Source organism: Meles meles, chromosome 16, assembly GCF_922984935.1.
Source record: "Meles meles chromosome 16, mMelMel3.1 paternal haplotype, whole genome shotgun sequence".
Lineage (NCBI taxonomy): Eukaryota > Metazoa > Chordata > Mammalia > Carnivora > Mustelidae > Meles > Meles meles.
In genome coordinates, this window is record NC_060081.1 from 47,910,782 (window position 1) to 47,928,378 (window position 17,597).

Here is a 17,597-nt window from a genome sequence, read left to right on the forward strand (position 1 = left end):
GGTTACCTAGGTGACAATGTACTGTTTCAAAATGCATAGAATAAAATACCTAGGGTAATAAAGGAAATGAGTTATATTGGCATAAAGTTATCAAAACATCAAATAAAATAAATTGGTGTTGTGGTGATATGAGTTACTTGATTTGGAAACATAACACCTAATGGCAGACCTAATAACTGCCCTACATTTGGAGTAGTGTAGAGTGCGGATGATGTTTTAAGATGTCTGCAGCAATTACAATGTGATGTAGAAAGGCTTATGTTTCTTGATTACCAGTCCTTAGCATGTTCCTGGGTTTTGTTGCCTATTCAATGCTGATGATAATAGAGAAGTAATTTCTTTCTCATCCAAATTCATGGAACCCATAAATCCTATCTAAATGATCCCAAGAACTTGAAGTGAAGACCCCCTACTTAAGAACTCCCTGCTTTAAATAGGGGACTGGTTATAAACACAGAACTCCATGGTGGCCCCTTTTCTCTCTCTCTCCCCACTATTTCCCCACGTCATCACCTTGCTCAGGAAATCTAAGCTCCGCAGCATCAGCTCAGACAGAAGCAGATCGACTGAAGTGGAAGCTAGAGACCCCTCATAATTTCAGAGACGTTATCAACAACTTTTTGAGCTGTTACCTTTTCGGTTTCCTGTATCAGATTAATGTTTGTTTCATTCAAACACCTAGGAATTAAAATAACTCCTCTAATGGTGTAGAGCGCTTCAGAGTATCTAAAGGTCTCATCTGTACACCCTCTCATTTAACCCTCTGAAAGTTGTGTGACAGAGCACGTCATTATCAGGAGTGTGAGATAAGGAAGCCCAGATACAGACTCATTTAGTCAATCAAGTTTGAAAAGCAAGTACTCATTCAGGAACTAGAACTTGGGGGCATTTTGCAAATAAAAATTCAAAGTACCTTTTCTGTTAAACTAGAAAACCAATATATCCAGTATATCCAAACTTAATTGTTTGGTTGTTAGCATAAAGAATGGTTGATCCTGGTGGTGGGTATTATGGAGGGCATGTATTGCATGGAGCACTGGGTGTGGTGCATAAACAATGAATTGTGGAACACTGAAGAAAAAAAAAAAAAAGAATGACTACTCCTTAAAAGCCAACACACAAACTGGTCTTGCAGATGAAAGGATTAGCATGAGAATACTACCTCCAGTTCAGTCCTAAAAAGCACAATCCTTCCTCTGGGGAAGTCTCTGGGGAAATGTTGCATAGATAGAGGCCAGACTTTGAAACTGGATATCTTCTTGTAGGAAAAGATGAGATTGCTTTTAGAAAGTCGAGCTTCCTTATTCCCTGAAAAGAAAAACAAAATAGTGCACAATCCATATTAGAGGAAATCCAAAGAGAGGAGCAGTTCCGTAAACTCCCTAGAAGTTTCCCTAGAGAGGATTCGGTGCACTTGACAAGTGCATAAGTAATTACTGAAAAAATGCAGTCCCATATGTCACAGTTATCTTGCTTTGAATGCAAGAAAATCTGTTTTTCCGTGGATGAGGTTTTCTTCTCCCCCAAAGTTATGTATTCAGAGTTTTAGTGTTTCTATTTGTTGTTTGCTCCCAGGGAGCAGAACACACCTTATTCCAACAGTGAAGAAAGAGGAAGGGCTGCTGAGTTCTGGCTATGAATATTTTATTATATAGAGAGACAGAGATCACAGAGGGGCAGATGAGTAGCAGAAAACAAATGTGATGTTGTTTGCAAGTCCTCAGAAGAGGTTTATATTAAACTGTCTCTGCCAGCTTGTTTTTCACTTGGCTTTTATACTGTCAAACCCAGCAATGAAACCCTTTTGTGTATCTAAGGGTTTTCCTATTAGACGAGGAGTGTTACATCTAGTTGAAAGTATAGAATTATCCCCATTATCAAGTATACACAAAGAAAAAGCTATTATCAAATGACACAGTGATGAAGATAAATTTTCAAGAACGATGATCCATATTAATTTGGTTTTGAAAAGATGCTATCCTAGCTTAAAAAAAAAAAGGCTAAAAAATAAATTACAGGTTTTCTCCACACAATCCATTTATTTCTCTCCTCTTATCCCAATGTCTCAGCATTGTTGTAAGATTTTGACCTGATGGTATTTAGCATCTTTCATGATTTCATAATCCATTGAACTTTATTTGCTCAGAACTCACTATTTCATGAGGACAAGGTCATAGTCTATTCTCTTTAAGAGAGAGAAAACAAAGTCTTGTTTTTTTACCATAAGAGTCATATGACCACATATGACCACATATCAAACCTGCCACTCATATTTAAATTTCTGGGTAAAAGGAGAAATTATCGGATAAAAGGGTGAATAATACAACAGACATTCTAGGATTGCAGGGCTGAGAGGTCTCATTTTGTTCTGGGTCTAAACCACCTGAAATTGTTACAGAACCTGGACTGGGTCCCGATGGAAGAACCAAGTGGCTCTTGGAGACCTTGGAGGTTTACAAGTTTAATTACTTGGTACTTTTGGTGTGTGTAGGAAACAGAAGTGAGAAGAACCCAGAAGAACCCTGGGGCAGGGCTGGGACTCCTTTGCTGACTCAGTCGGCCATCTTAGAACACAGATTTTCCTTATCAAAATGATCTGTATAAGTGCTCTCCTTCTTGAATGAGAGGGAAATACAAGTGTGCAGGGACTAGGAGTATTTGTACTAATATAATTGATGGCCAAACTTTGTTCTAGTTTACGTAAGGTAGAAACTCGGATTTTTTTTTTTTTTTTTCAGTAATTGGCCAGGAGCCCAATAATACCTCTCTCTCTGAATCAGGTGCCATTTGGAGCAAAGTTTTTTTGTTTGAGCTCATGGTCAAGGAACCCAATATGGAGAGGCCATATTGAGTCTGTGAAATGAATCTAGGAATCTCTGGAAATGAAATGTACAAAATGGCATAGACTTGTGAGTAAAAAAGTTATGCCTCTTTGGGTCCATCTCTATAACAGACACACATATAGAGATGCTTATTTTTCTGGGAGGAAAAAGTATGGGTAAACTAGAACTTGGGTTTGTTTTGTTTCTTGGGCTTTTTGTTATATTTTACAAATTATTCACAGATGACAGGTCACTGATTTTTGGTTTTAAGAGCTATATACTATTGTCGGAAATGCTTCTTGGGTTGGTTTTATAATTAGTAAAAACCAGAACTAACATTCTTTACTATTCACTATTGGCCAGATACTTTACATAGGACATTTTTACTTTATCTTGAGAACCCCTCTGTATTATGGAAAATTGTGTCCATCCCTACTTTTCAGATGAATGGATAAACTTGAGGAATGACAAATTGGCCCTAACTGTGCAGCTACTACAAGCTGAAACCAAGTCTATTGGTTCCAAAGTCAACCCCTTCCTCTTGAAGGTTGGAAATAGTAAATTTATTTTTTTTAGATTTTATTTATTTATTTGAGAGAGAGAGAGAATGAGAGAGAGAGAGCATGAGAAAGGGGAGGGTCAGAGGGAGAAGCAGACTCCCCGCCAAGCAGGGAACCCAATGCGTGACTTGATCCCAGGACTCCAGGATCATGACCTGAGCCGAAGGCAGTCGCTTAACCAACTGAGCCACCCAGGTGCCCCGGAAATAGTCAATTTAATTGGCATCAGTACCTCATAATGTACCTCATGTACATTATCAGGTTCAGAGTAGTATAAGCTGTTAACTGAATATAGTCAACTGAGCCTTCAGATTGCTTTTTCTAGGTCAACAGTGGTAATATGGCTTTAGGGAGATATATAGATAAAGGTTTCTAAGCAACATGTTTAAAGAAAAAAATTGAGAGGAGAGTTTTAGTGATGATTTAAGCACATTAAATGTATGACATCCAATTTTTTAAATTAATTTGGTTATTTGTATAATAAGTAGATGACTAAAAACAAAGCTAATTATAAAATAAACTTAAAGTTTAAAATTTAAAACAAAAATATTGGGTAATTGTAGAAAAAATGTAATATGACAGTACTAATAAAGTATAAAAATAAGATGTATTTTTTTGTTTTACTTTTCTGGATCAAGTTATTTCTGTTATAAAATATATCGAATTATTGTTACGTGAGAGACCCATATGGCTATATCAGTCATGAAATTGCATTTCCTGACAAGGTGACTTATCTTCTGCTGCTCTGAAATATATGAAGAGAATCTCACAAGACTTTAAAACAAAGTTATGTCTACTTATGTTTTAACTGATTTTGAACTCAATTAAAAACCTGTTAAAACAGAAGCATGCAAGAAACTGGGCTTTCAGAACCATCTAAGATTTCCTGTTACCTCTCCAAGACATTCATTTTTAGCAAGTTCTGATCTTAGCAATGGTAGTTGAAAACATGAGGCATGCTTTTAAGACGACGATTTTATCTGCAAATTACCTCCCATGAAATACAAATAAATCAAATTTAAATTTAACCAGTTTTTAAAAATATTAAGAAGTAAACTTAATGGGAAGATTCTTACAACAGCTTTAAAACATAAATCTCTGTCCATTAGGAAGACTTAAACACTTTTTTAAGGCACAGAAAAGTAGATACTTAAAATGTGAGACCTCCACTTTTTATGTCATAAAGTACTGGCATTTTTACAGAAAATACAAGTGTACTAAGTATGTATACTGTGTACCTACAGTTAACTGAAGCATGTAATGAAATAAAAGCAGGTATTTCTTATTATTCAAGGAGAAAAATGGAGCTGTCTTCTGGAAACGGTTTGGGTTGTCCCATAATGGATAGGGTAGACTGTCAACCTATAATTATTTTCAGAGACGTTTTCTTTGAACTTGTCTGAAAATTGGATGAGCAATGATTAATATCAGGAAGAAGAAAAGAACGAGGACCTGAGATTCGTCCTTTTAATAAGATAGGAGAGAATAACTGCTTTTAAATTTGGATCTTTCATGAAGCATATGAAGTCTGTATTTAGTCCCTTCCTACTCGGTTGATAGCATTTGTCTATTTGCTCATTTAAATGGCAGTGCTGTGCTGGACCATGAGCAAGGCTAGGAACTTACAGATCTACAGCCAATGTATAGATTGGCAGTCTTCATGATTCGTGGATTTTGTATTTGCAAAATCACCATCTCATGTGTGTTTGCATTTCTGTTTTTGCTGGTGGTTTTGCTGTTTGAAATGGTCCCTAAGCAGAGTGCTGAGGTTCCATTTAGTATTTCTCAGTGTGAAGTGCCTTGTGGAAAAAATAGATGTCCTTGGCAACTTGGCATATACGTGTGTGTGTGTGTGTGTGTGTGTGTGTGTGTGTGTGTATTAAATGTGTCTTTAAACAGAAACACACATAAAACTCTAAAACAAGGTTATGGGTTCAGCATTCGCTAATTTGGTGTTTGTGGCTACTGTCTAGAATATGACTACTGCAAATGATGAGAATCCACTGTATGAATTTCTAGAGGTGGTCTTGGCCCCAAAGAATCAGGGACCAAGGGCACAGTTCCTGCCTCCATAGGCTGACTCCTTATTGAAGAGTTGGACTCACAGTGGACCAGGGTGGGAGAGTGCTATGAGAGATGCAGGCAAGGTGCTTAGGGGAGCCTACCATGGCTCAGGGGATCCAGGTAATCACAGGTCAGGAGCTGCATGCCCGAGAGAATGACTGAAACAGTAGAGAAAGGATGTTCAGCATGTAGAGGAATGTGAAGTAAGTGAGGTTGTTTATTTTTAAACGGAGCATAATGTTGGTGGGTTTCTGACGCATGTTGCTACCATGTTGTTACAGAAATATACTGTGGCAAAATGCTTCCACCTCTTGCCAGAATGAACACTGAAGAAAAATGAAGAGCACTGAAGAACTCCAACAAAAAGTTGCAGGACAGAAATAGCCAAACTCCTCTGGAGTCTGATTCATCCACAGCCATCAAAAAAAGGTAGGGAATGAATTATGTTACAGTTTTGCTTTTTTAAATTTTATTTTATATAATGCACACACACACACAGTGGAATACTATTCAGCCATTAAAAGGGGAGTCTTGTCATTTGAGGCAACAGATATGGACCTTGAGAGCATTATGCCAAGTGAAATAAGTCATACATGGAGAAAGAGAATACCGTATGAACTCACTCATTTGTGGAATCAGTTAACACAAATTTTTTTTAAATCCGAGCTAAAGGTTACAGAGTACATTGCAGGTGGCTAGAGGTGGGTTGGAGGATGGGGAATCAGTGGAGTGGTGAAGGTGATCAAAAGATACAAACTTCCAGTTGTAAAATAAGTCATGGGGATGTAATGTGCAACACAGTGACCATAGTTAACCAATATCATATTGTGTATTTGAAAGTTGCTAAGAGAATAGATCTTAGAAGTTCTCTTCACAAAAAAAAATTAACATGTGAGATGCTGGTTGTTAACAACTTACTGTGATGGTCATTTTGTAGTATATAAAAATACCAAATCAGGTTGTACAACACAGACAGATGATATATGTTAAATGTATCACAATAAAAAATATGTAGTAGTGCCTGGGTGGCTCAGTCAGTTAAGCATCTGCCTTTGGCTCAGGTCATGATCCCAGGGTTCTGGGATCGAGCCCTGCATTGGGCTCGCTGCTCAGCGGGGTGTCTGCTTGTACCTCTCCCTACCCCCAACCCTGCCCACCCCTCAACTGTTCACTCTTACTCACTCCCACTCACTCTCTCTCAAATAAATAAAATCTTTTAAAGAAAGTAAAAACCATGTAATTGTAAAAAATCAGAGGAGGACATTTATTCAGTATCTATTCATTGGATGGCTTCTCCATGTCTGCAAACTGTTCTAGACCATAGGGATGCAGTAGTAAACAGAAAAGGCAAGGGTATGGCCTTGAAGGAACTGACATTCTGGCTGGAGGAAATAAGTCAGTATGTGCATAGGAAGCTGGTAGCTGTTAATAGAGTTTGCAAACACAGTGAACAGGGTAAAAAGATGCAGCGTGACTGAAAGGCTACTTTAGTTTGGGTATCAGAGAAGACCACTCAGAGAATCTTGGCTTGAAATTTGGATAATGGAAAAGACCCAGCTGAGATAAAGCCTTGGCGTGTGCCATATACCAGGATCTGGACAGATGCTTTCAAGGCTTGGGAAGCAGATCTGCATTGCTTAGAGAGGGGATTTGGAGAAGCATTGTGTAGGAGATGAAGTTGGAGCGCCTTTCAGACAAAGAAAAGTGTCTGGATTTTTCTCCAATGAAGATAGAAGTTATTGGAGAGTTATTAGCAAGGTAGTGAGTTTATTTTGTAGTTTATAAAAAGGCCTTTCTGGTATGTTTAGCAAAGGGGTAGAGGCTCTGTAATAGTGGAAAACAGAGTGCCATTGCCTAGGCAAGAGATAATTAATTGGCTTAGGGACATGACATTGGGGATAAATGGATTTAAAATATATTTGGGGTCTGCTTCAGGTAGATTAAGCTAGATGATCACCGGTGCTGTGAATCCCCAGATGTAACTCTAAGTTCCATATGAAGGATATGCTGTTCTTTTGTATTTTAATATACACTCATCCAGTGTTACTTTTTGTATTATAATTTCAAAGAGTAGTTTAGGATATGTATGTTTGTAGCCTGATTCCAAAACTCAGAGGAGGTTGATGTCAGGTAGTAAAAAAGAAATAAAATTCCGTTCTGAAAGCTCAGGTTTTCTAGACAGGTCGTCTCTTAACATTTGGAGACATGAACCTTCCAGATTCTTGTGCAACTTCTCTCCAGTTCCAGCAGGGTTCCTGACTTCTGAGAACATTGTTACTCCCATCACAGAGAGGTTACCCATATGACAGGTGCCCTTCATATAAGATAAGAAATCTATGTATTTTTTAAGGAGTGGTGGCTTAAGTCCCTCAAGCATGACTTCAAGACTAGAACTGCATACTGGATTCCTCCTAGTTGGAACACCGAAGCAGTAACTAAAATACACCTTAAAACTGGTGTTCCAAGAAGACAAGAATATGAGAATTTGAGCTATGTTTGCCAGAGAATCAAAAGCTCTCCATAGGTGAGGGCTTCATATCTTGGCCCAAGTGAACATGTACAAAGCTACAGAGGAGGGGAAGAGAGGGTAAAGAATTGTGCGTTGACCTTGCCAGGCAGGTCCAAGATTTCAAGAAGCCAATAGTCACTGTTGGAGCATAGACCAACCTCGCACCTGGGTTTGGAAGACTTTTTGTGATAATTCAGTCAAACTGTGTCTTAAGAGCTTCAGCAAGGTACAGAGCACTGCTTTCCAGTACTTACCACTTTCTGGAAGGGTTCTAAAATTGAGTGCTGTGAGAACCCTTCCTTTCTCTACCCCCAAACACTTCTCAAAAGCTTTTGATCATCACAAAACAGGCCTGGTAGATTACACATGTAAGCTGTAATAAAACAAAGGGAAGGGTACAGCAGGAGAAAGCAAGCACAGCAAGCATTGGAGGGGACCGAGACTTCTAGGTGTGGCTCTCAGGGCCTTTTCTCCATCACACTTGATGCCCTTCGTCTTCAGATCATGAACCACCAAGATACATGTGTGACACCATGGTCTCAGGGAAGCCAAGAATCAGGCTTACCTAGGAGCATTTTATACCTATACCACAGCCCAGGGAGTTAAAAGCAGGCTTTGTGAACAGGTCCACAGGTGTAAACCATCAATCCATCAGTTTCCATAAGCAGCATGGACAGGCTGGAACAGTATGCCTTGCGGGGAGTTTCAGACTTCTAACTGCATGTTATAAATCACTAGCTATTACGTGTCACTTCTGTCTTGGCCAGGAATCAATACCATAGTTTCAGGTGCCCTTTAGCATAAGCATGGAACTACCCAAGATCAATTGCAAGTTAACCCCAACCTGATGTACTCAGAGAATGGAACCATGATGAAAATACCCAAGAAAACCTAAAGGTAGTATACCACATTCTGTGACTGGTCTTGTCATCCACTGGATCAGATACAACTCTTTGATTAGTTGGAGACATCTTTATAAGGCTAGGCTTCCAAATGGAATCAAAGTTCCTGAAAAAATAACTGTATGCTGAAGCAATAAGGATACAATAAAACAGAAAGATTAGTAGTTGATTTAGGTTGATTTCTCTGGAATCAAATAGTGAGACAAAAAGTTTGGATACTGGTGTTTATTGGAAAGTGATGGCAGTATACCTCTATAGGGAAATGAGGTTGTGGGGTGGGGAAGAGGAAGAAAACAGAAAAATACCTTATTATTACTGTGACCAAGAGGAGTCTGATCTCTTTGGGCAATTCTGGGCTGCAATATAGAACATAAACTTGGGTTTATCCTAACCAAGGACAAGGCAATCAGCCACCTTTTCCCATCTGCCTTGATGGAAGACTGCTCCCCTGGATAGAAATGAAGGATGTTAATTCCCTGGCATCTGTGGCCTGCCATGGATGTGGGCCAAGGGGACTCCAGCAGCCAGAGGAAGCCTCAGGCAAGAACCCCAGGTGTTTACCATTGGAAGTGGCCATTAGATCAGCATGCACAGATGAAGTCAAGAGGGTATGGATGGACCACTGAGAGTTACTGCTCTAAAGAAGTGACAACAGGGATGCTCACGATCATATTAGTAGAGCTGTCATTTATCAAACACTGTAATACTTGAAGCCATGCGCTATAATAAATGCATTACATTTTATCATTTAATTCTCATTTGTTGAACAGAGAGTTGTCACTTACTATCAGGTGGAGGGGAGGGGAAATAGGTATTTTATCACCACAATCCTGCAGCATATATATTTTTTATGGTCTTCCATGTATAGATGAGCAGATAAGGTTGAGCAAGGGTAACCAAATTCTCAGGAGTAACACATATAGGAAATAGAGCCAGGATTCAGATTCTGATTTGCCTCTGAAACCATCCCTCAGGCATTGCTGTAGTCCTTAATTAACTAATTAATTATTTTTCAGATACCCATTTATTTGAAAGTTGGCAGGAGCCATTTATATTTGGGGATACCAAAAATATGCCCATGTTCTCAAGGAGAGCAGGAAGAGAAAGACCAGAAAACGGGGCATGTAATAAGAGCCATATGGAAGTGTGTTACTGCTATTAAGTAGGATGAAGAAAGAAGGTATCAGTTGTTGCTGTGTAACGAGTAGTCCCACAGCTTAGTGGCCGAACACAAGTATGTATTATTGCTGCCAAGTCTGTGGGTGAGTTAAAAAGTTCTTCTGATGTGGGCCAGGTTTAGCTGGTTTGAAGTGGGTTCACTCATTGATCTGCATTCAGCTAACATTGGCTGGGGACTGGCTAGACTAAGAGGCTTTCCCTCACATACCTGGTAACTGATTGAATGTAGCTGGATCAATTCAGTTCTTCAGTGGCTAGCCTGGGCTTATTCCTATGGTGACCGAGGCGGGTTGGAGAGTGAATGAAAGTTTGCAAGACTTCCTGAGGCTGAGGCTCATAACAGTCACTTCCACTACATTATATATGTCAAAGCAGCCATAAGACCAGCCCTGAGTAGAAGTAGACTCCACCTCTTGGTAAGAGGAACTTCAGGGGCACATGGCAAAAGGGCACTGAGACAGGAAGGGGAGATCTACCAAGAAAAGAAACACCTGGATTAAAGCTTACAGGGTGAGTGGGTTTTCCCCAGCCAGATAAAGCAGGAAGGAAATTTGAGGCAAGGCAGGTAGTGTGTTTTCAGAGACACCCAGTGTCCCATAATGAAGACATACAGTGCTGAGGGCAGGAGGAAAGCACCAGGAGAGAGAACAACAGTAAGGGCTAGAGAGAGGTAGGGAAATGTACCAGAATTCAAGCAAAGAAAAGTTAATTTGTAGGAAGAATAACGTTTAAGAAAAAAAAAATGTTAAGCAAATGGGAAGGCGAGCAAAGTCAAGTTAATGAGTGGATGGGTGACTGTCCGGGTTGCTGTAGCAATATGGTTAACAGTATTATAAGATTTCTCTTAGGAAGTGATTGGTAAGATTGATACTTATTTCAAAAAGGAAGGGGAAGGAAGGAAATACGTTGATTGGCACTTGGAGAGAGAGGTGAGTTTGAGGAGATCCTGGATGCAAGAACAGCTGTATGCATGATTCATGATTCTCTGAGAGGTCAGGTGATAATGTAGATTACACGATGGAAATTCTTTCTGTGGTGCACCATCCATACCCACAAAACAAAGGGTCCCCCAAATAAAAGATTTTGGATTATAGTCTGAAACCAAAATATCAAAGCTCCAGACCCTCACGAGGACAAGTTTCTTGGATAGGTCTCTGATGCAGCTGACGTCAGGGATGTATTTAGAAAGACATGTGTCTGTGTCTGTGTATGTTTCCACTGGGATGTGTGTGTGAAATGGTAATTTTCAGTTCATGGGTATTTCGCTTTGAAACTGGATTGTGTAAATTAAACAGAAGCCTTATTCTACTGTTTTCCTAAGTGACTTCTAGTTCTCCTGGGTCTGTGTTTCAGTGTGGTGCTCGTCTAAGCCACCAGGCTCAGCACCTTTTAGCATGAGACTTAACATGCTGATACCGGATTGCATCACCAGCTCCTTGCAGGCAGAATGGGAACTAGACTCTGGGAGTAAATGCCAGCCAGACCCCTGAATGGAGAACCCAGGGCCCAAATACCCACCCTTGTTGGCTTGGGGAACATATTCCATTCATTCTCGTCTAGCAGATATATTGGTGATTCTTTGCTACCTGTTTCTAAAAAGTGAGATAAGGATTATATTTTTAAGAAAAGGTAAAATAAACAGAAAATAACATAGCCAAAGACAAATAAATAATATAGTTAAAGCTGACAGCAAAGACACAAAATCCAGTGAACAATCTCTGGGGACCTAATTATTATTAATTTTTCTCTGAGGGAGCAGAGTGTTTCCCCATTCCATCTCCCCACCTACCCTCCAGAGTTTACAGGTGTAACTTGTACCACTGTCCTAAATTCAAATCTACCATTTACCATTATTTTGCTTAAAAAAAAATAGGTCCAAACATGAATATATTCCTAGTAATGTTACTAATTTTTGCTTCCTTTTGAGCTTAATAGTCATGATTTTATACTCAGTCTAAAGATTTGCTCATTTCCTCACACATTTATATTTCTAAGATACATCTGCATTGTTACACATAACTATAGCTCATTTTCACAGCTAAATAATCTGACATCATATGAACATATCTTCTTCTGTAGATTGACGTTTCTGTTTCCATTTTTGCATTTTCATCTATGACCAATGATACTACGATCATTTTTTATGGGTCTCCTAGCGTGTGTGTAAGTTTTTCAGGGATATCTGCATAGAAATGAGTTACTAGAACACATGATACAGGAAACCACCCATCCCAGCTTGCCTTGAACTATGCAGTTCCTCAGGATGCAGGATTTTCAGGGCTAAATCCAGGAACAATACCAGGCAAATGGAAATGAGTGGTCACCTCAAATGTGTACATGTTCAACTTTACAACAAAATACTACACTCTTTCCTAGAGAGTTGGTAGCAGTTTCTCCTCCCAACCAGCCATAAATGAGAATCACCCTGGTACTCCTCCCTATGCTTGGTATTCTTGATGTCTTAATTTTTGCTGATCAGTTAAGTGTGAAATGGTATCTTACCATGATTTGAGTTCTCTCATTACTAACTGGGTTCAGTATCTTTTCATGTTTTGTTCCCCATTTGTGTTTTCTCTTCTGTGAAATGTCTCCATATCTTTTGTCTTTTTCTGCTAGGTGATTTTGCCAAATATATCTCATACACTTCTTTGGGTTCTCTTGGCTTTACTATCACCTAGAATAGGGTTTATCAACAGAAGCACTAACGACATTTTGGACTGAACAATTGTTGTAAGGAACCTCATGTACATTGTAGTATGTTTAGCATTATGCTTGACCCCTACCCACTAGATGACAGCTATGACAACAACAAAAATCTCTAAACATACACACACACACACACACACACACACACACACACCTTATCAGATGTCACCCTGGGGAACAAAATTATACCTAGTGGACAACCACTGACCTAGATCTTAGCAACTTGCTCCTAGGAGTGAGAAGAGGAAGCAAGGCAGATAAATTCCCTCATCATTTGTCTCCCTGATTGCCTCTTCCAGGACATATGCTCTTGTACCACATGTTTAAAGGTGTTTCATGTTACTTTGCAGATGCCCTTGTCTGGGCTACTGTCTGTGCTCCTTCATAGTTCATGGTCATGTAGTGGCCAGAACCGTAACCTATTACCTTGTCTTCCTATCTTTCCTGGACCTGCTTCTGTTCTCTTCTTTCTCCTACCTTGGGATTGCATGCTCCAATGAAATCTTTAGCATTGAATGCTTGTCTCAGGGCCATTTCCCAGGGAAACTAAGTTAAAATAAGTGGTTTTAGAAAGGGATACCCTGTGGATAGGATTTTGGAATTGGATTACCGACCTGTCTGAAAGCATTGAGGACCACATTTTTCTGTGGCAAATTGGAATGAAAATAGACCCTGGTGTGCTGCAACATCACAATTATCTAAGCTTTCGCATGTAGTAAATTGAGGTAAGATATACATGGAGGGTCCAGTGTTGGGATACTTAGTGGCTGCAGCATACAGTAACTAGTAGGGCAACGATGGGTACACAGATTGTACAGCAAGGTGACTACTTTTGACATGCGAGAAGGGAATGCTAGGCTGAGGATGGTTAATTACCAACTTAATACACGCTCTGAGAGTCGGAGGGCATACATGGCAGCTGTACAGGAGAGTTCTCGCTGGCTATTGCAATGAAATTTGGGCCTGGGGTCTGACTGTAAGGTTGGCAGAGCTTTCAAAAAGAGACCACACAGCTTTGTAGGATCTGCTGTTTCAAACTCAGGGCCCCAGCACAGAGGCTGAGAAAGGATGGGTCATCAGGTTGATGAGCTTGACAACCTTGAATTCCTAAATTCCCCTAAAACATCCTGGAAGACAGGAGCAATCCCTTCTCCCTTGACAAAGAACAGCCTCACTCACCTGATGGCTGTGCCAGGATTTTCCTTGAAGGAGGTGCCTCCTAAGACTATTCTCATACTCCTTAAGATATTTCTCAGCCACTCTTCGTTGCTCCAAGCTGATAATGAGCAGAAGGAGTATCAGCCCTTCTTCAGGAAGAAAGAGCCCACCCACTGAAAAATTGGAGTACCTGGCTAACAGGTGCCATCAGAACCAAGGAAACCTGCATGGGAACTGACCTTGAGTGTATGGAGGGAAGTGGGGGGGTGAAACCCATGGGGAAGCTGGAACTGCAAGGATTTATTGATATGGGGAATTCACACATAACTCAAGATTTAATCTTTTATTTGAGACAGAGAGACAGCATGCAAGCAGGGGGAGGGGCAGAGGGAGAGGGAAAGGGAAAGGGAGAAGCAGGCTCCCCAGTGAGCAGTGAGCCTGAGACGGGGCTCCATCCCAGAACTCTGGGTTCATGATCTGAGCTGGAGACAGACACTTAACTGACTGAGCCACCCAGGCACCCCAAGATTTAACCTTTTGTCAAAGACACTTGAAGTTGGCCCTGGCAGTTTTCTTAGGATGGTTCTTAGAAGTCTTTATGCTGTGATGGCTTATAGCAAGCAAGGAGAAAATTGTATAGCTTCTTTGATTGTTCTGCTAAAGGGTCAGATGGCTCAGGGAAGAGAAATGTTGAGGTGGTTTTAGGTTCAGTCTGAGAACCTATTACTTGACTATGCGCCTAACTGACCAACAGGACCCTGAGGATACTCCTTTCACAAAGACAGTAAGGCATTCCCTAGAGAAGGGGGCTGGTGCCTCTGAGAAGCTCCATGATGGCTGTGGTCTGTGGCCTAGGTCGATTGTTCAAAGACACTGTCTGGGAGTTAAGCTTCCTAATATTACCAAAAGGATGGGATCCAGAATGGGGTTGAGTAGTTGCACTTACTGTTAGTGATGTGTGGACACAACTGCTACAGGGGAGCACAATTAAAATGCCAGCACAGGGATCTGACAGTGACCACAAGAGCATGGGATCTTTGGGACAAAATAATTGGACAGCTGATAGGGATGTGGTACAATTGGGATAATCAAGAAAAAAGTCAAAAGCTTACAAATCATGAAATACCATGGTCCCTTAGCAAGTTTCCACATCTGAGTTCATAGAGGACAAAGAAGTTATGATGTCAGCTCATGCTCATCTTCCACTTTTAATTTTTTTTTTATATTTTAGACACAGTTACTTTGTATTTAGCTGCTCATTTTGCAACATGAAGTACAAAGGGTACAGAAAATGGGTTATTTTGTCAACTGTTAGGCTAGCTTGGTGGTGTTTTTCTTTGTGTGATAGGAGTGTTTGATTATTGATGTTAATATGTGGGAAGTCTTAGGGCCAGCCTGAATGGGGATGTTTTCCTGCAGTGAGGATTGCTTTGCTTTCTCTAGGAGTCAGGGACAACTTTGTTCCTTTTCCAAAGTTCCATTCTTGGTTCGGTCTCTCAAGTTTAGCTGCCCTGCCTTGCTTTGCAAAGGCACTGAGAGCTGGTCTTCAGATTGGTGGTGCTATTACCATGTTCCCTTAGGACTATGCTGCTTTTTTCATTACTCTTTCCATAGGTTCTCGTGCTTCTTTTCTCTTTCTTTCATTCTAGCAGCATGTGGGGGTAGTCAGATACTTCCTTTCCTGTGTAGTGAGCCTATCAAAACTTAAATGTAACCAGAATATATTTGTAGTTTAGCATAAGGAATCTTCAGATTATCTAGAATGCAAACTGCCAAAATGAAATAACATTGACTCCCTACTAATCTTTGGCACCAGGAAAATATATGAATGCAGTTAGCAACTGCCCAGTGCACTCATCCTAATGGGATTGAGTCTGGTCCAGGAAGTAGTTAATTGAATGGATCAGAGGGGCCATTTTTCTCATCTGTTGTCAAATATCCGGCCCTCATGGTTAACAGATGTTGATCAGAAGCCTGGTGCCGTGGGCGTATATCCTGCGTGACGTTTCTCCCATCAGGAGAACAAGCTCTGCTTACTCTCCTGTCCGTATTCCCTCTGATGCATTTAGCACACAGGTTCAACATATTCTGAACTGCCCCTCTGATGTCAGCCATTTCTTGGAGGTGGGTTAGTGTACAGTACGTTTTAGGGAAGATTTCCACACATTTCGAAATTTGACATGTAAAAAGACAAAATTTTAACTCTCTAGAGCACTCTCATCTTGGGAATTGCCAAATCCCTGTACTCTAAATGAGAGAAATGTGAATGAGCTTTACTGTCGGGTCATAGGGTAGAGGTTCTCAAGCCCCCAGAGACCGGGCCGTGTAAAAAACCACAGGTGGTGGAAGGCACTGTGCAAACAAGGATCTTTGTGTTTGTCTCAGTGCAGTAGTACCTACTTCACTCTGTTATAGCTCCATGGCAGTGGGGCCTCAGGTCTACCAGATAGTCCAGTTTTTTAGGAGAAGCTTGAAAGCTGGAGTTTTCTGATAGGCAATCTCCCAATTTTTGACCACTGGTGTATTAAAAACAAAAACATGCTAACAGTAAAGAATCTGATTCCGTAGGGGGAAAAACGTGTTTGTAGGCAAGCTCCAAATGCGATCTAGCCTGCAGACAACTTCAAATAAACAACATGCAGCTCAAGGTGGACCAGTTTCATAAAGTAAATCCTATCTGCATGGCAATTTGATTATTTTGTGTCCAAGAAAGTAACTTTTCTGCCTTACTTGTTTTTGCTTTTGCTTGCTTGTTATTTTGCTTGGGATCTTTTCCCCTTTGGTAAAACTTAAAAGCCTAATGGATACTACATCAGTGAAAGCTACCTATGCCCTACACACATGGCAGATTGTGTGTATGTCTGTGGATGTGTGTGTGTAACATGGAAACAAGGAAACAACTCAGACTATGTGTGTGTATGTGTGTGTGTAACATGGAAACAAGGAAACAACTCAGAATCTTGACGGAGCTACCCTGTGACTCAGCAATAGCCCCCTGGATTGATAACCAAGGAAAATTAGTGCATCACCAACATATCCTAATAGTCCAGAACTGGAATTAAGCCACATGTTCAGCAATAGAAGAATGGTAAATAAATCTTGATTTAGTCATTCAGTGGAAGAGCGTGCAACAATAATAAGAATGTGTAGTGGGTAGACACAATAACATGGATGAACGTACAGATACTGCATTGAGCAAAAAGGGCCAGATACACAAAAAGGATGTCATGTGTGATTCCATTTCTACAGAGTTCAAGAACAGGTGAAAGCAATCTATGGTGATAGAACTCCACAAACTGCTTCATGGGGACAGAACACTAGAGGGGACACATAGGGGCCTTGTAGGGTGCTAGTAATGTCTGTCCCATCCAGGGAGTGGTTTTATGACCACAGGCAACTGAAATGTCTGCTTTCTATGTGCAATAAAAGTCAGTAGCCAGTGGGTAGCTGTGGTGGAGGCGTTGAGTTTACCTTCTGGCCTTGCGGTCCAGGGATGACCACCGAGCAATATGAAGGAGGTTTTCAGGTATCCCCATTAGCCCAGATGTTCGAGGACTGAGTGCTCGCCCATTAATTCTCCCCGTTGCCCTCTAACCTGAGATGTCTCCATGGCAAACACAAGTAAGTGTACAGAGCTGCACCCATAGGGAAGGCCAGCTGCTTCCCCATGTGGTGTGATCGTTGTTCCAGGTTCCCC

The 17,597-nt window shown here is 40.6% G+C and overlaps 1 protein-coding gene across 2 annotated transcripts in view; it reads left to right on the plus strand.

Annotated features, from left to right (window-relative positions):
* PAK5 (p21 (RAC1) activated kinase 5) overlaps positions 1 to 17,597 on the plus strand; it is a 288,992-nt gene that overhangs the window by 119,795 nt on the left and 151,600 nt on the right. For both annotated transcript variants that reach the window (XM_045981897.1, XM_045981898.1), the window contains exon 2: positions 5,728 to 5,875. The gene's annotated coding sequence lies outside the window, so the exon portion shown is untranslated. The remainder of the gene's footprint in view (positions 1 to 5,727; positions 5,876 to 17,597) is intronic.